The following is a 1812-nucleotide window of genomic DNA, read 5'->3' as shown; positions in this document are numbered from 1 at the left end:
TCCCGCCGCCCTTCAGCTCCGGGCTGGCGGGCATCCAGAGGAGGGAAGGAGCTGGGCGGCTGCACGCCTGGCTGCAAATGGGATTAAAAAATAACAATTAATGGGAAAGCAGCCGGGACAGAGTGTCCATGTGAACCCTGTCCCGCTCCCTGCAGGAAACGAGGGAGGCGAGAAGCAGGGCAAGGAGCCCAGGCCCCGAACCAGGGGGAGCTGGGGGGGGGGGGGCCCCATGCCCCCCATGGCACATCCCTGGAGGAGGTGGGCTGGGATGTGGGGTGCAGAGCCTGGATGCGATCCCCCGGCCAGGGCACGCGGCTCCCACCACCCATCCTGGAGATGGGCGCCCTGTCCCTCGCCTTCGGGACCCCGCGGCGGTGGTGGGAGCTGAGGCTGGAAGCGTTGTGACAGCGATGGGCGCTGCGAGAGCAGACAAAGCCGCTGCCAAGCACTGCCGGCATCCAGCCATGCCAGCCCTTTGTGTGCCCTGAAAAACAGCCAGACGGGAGAAAGCCGGGGCCGCCGGGAGCCGGAGGGAGGAGGGCAGGTGGGGAGGGCTCCGGGAAGTGCCCTGGGTAAATAGTTGCTCTTGCAGATATTTTCAATGGCTTGAATGAGACTTTTCTTTCTGCTGGGGGAAGGGTTGAAACAACCTCCCTCTCCGGCAGGGAAGGCAATGGAGATAAAAGGCGGCCGCGGCACCGGAGGTGCCATCGCTGCGCTGGGACCCCTGGAGCGAGGGACATCCCGCACGCTCGCATCACCCCCCAGCTTGGTTTCATTTCCAGCTCCAAGCCCCGAATTTCCCCAGCTCCCATGGGAAGGGGCTCCCACGGGAAGCAGCTCACGTGGCCTCATGCGGCTGGACCGTGGCTAACGCGGCCGCCTTTGAAGCCCAACCATCCGCACGCCGCGGGGAGTGGGGCCGGCTCCAAAACGCATGCTCATGGCATGGGGGCACGCGTCACGGGGAGCCAAGCTTCCCGCTGTGGGTCATCCCGACCGGCTCCTTTGGGAAATGCTGTAAATCGGCCTCCCAGGAATAACGCTGCTAAACCCAGCAGCGGCTCCCGCAGGATCAGGCCCTCCTGGAGCGGGGGATCAGGTGCGGATCCCGTGTCCCAGTGAGGAAAGGACATTTTAGGCCATCTTTTTGCCGCTGTTTATGGAACAAAGAGCCTTTTGTCCGCACTTGACGTTATCAGGTGTTATTTTTAGGTCGATGTCGAGTCTGCACTTGTTGATGTTATCGGGATTATCTGTAAGTCGGCAGGCCGTGCTGCTGTCTTCAAAGACGCTGGCTGAGTGCGGGGAGGGAGGAAATCCTTGTGTTGTCCCTTGCAGGGGACATTTGCCCTTGGGCTCAGGCCAGCGGCACCCACTCGGCCTGATAAGGGTTTACTGCTCAAGCTGGGGAGTCCCTCAAAGCCCTAAAAGTTCCTGAAAACTCTCAAAGCTCCTAAGAACCCTAAAAGTTCCTCAAAACTGTAAAAGCTCCTAAAAGCCCTAAAAGATCCTAAAAGCTCTAAAAGTTCCTAAAAGCCCTAAAAGTTCCTAAAATCCCTGAAAGCTCCTAAGAGCCCTAAAAGTTCCTAAAAGCCCTAAAAATTCCTAAAAGCCCCAGAAGTTCCTAAAAGCCCCAAAAAGGTCCCAAAAGCCCCTCAAGGCCCCAGTGCTGGCGGCGGGCGCGCAGGAGCGTGCCAGGGGAGCGCGGCGGCGCGGCCATGGGACGGGCAGGCTCCGGCAGGCGGGGACACATCCCGCCAGGCTGCTGCCAGCCAAGGCGAGGCAAGTACGGGCAGAGGGGCCCCGGCG

The sequence above is a fragment of the Pygoscelis adeliae genome, unplaced genomic scaffold (genome assembly GCF_000699105.1).
Source record: "Pygoscelis adeliae isolate BGI_AS28 unplaced genomic scaffold, ASM69910v1 Scaffold622, whole genome shotgun sequence".
In the NCBI taxonomy this organism is placed as follows: Eukaryota; Metazoa; Chordata; class Aves; order Sphenisciformes; family Spheniscidae; genus Pygoscelis; species Pygoscelis adeliae.
This window is presented reverse-complemented; position numbering follows the sequence as displayed.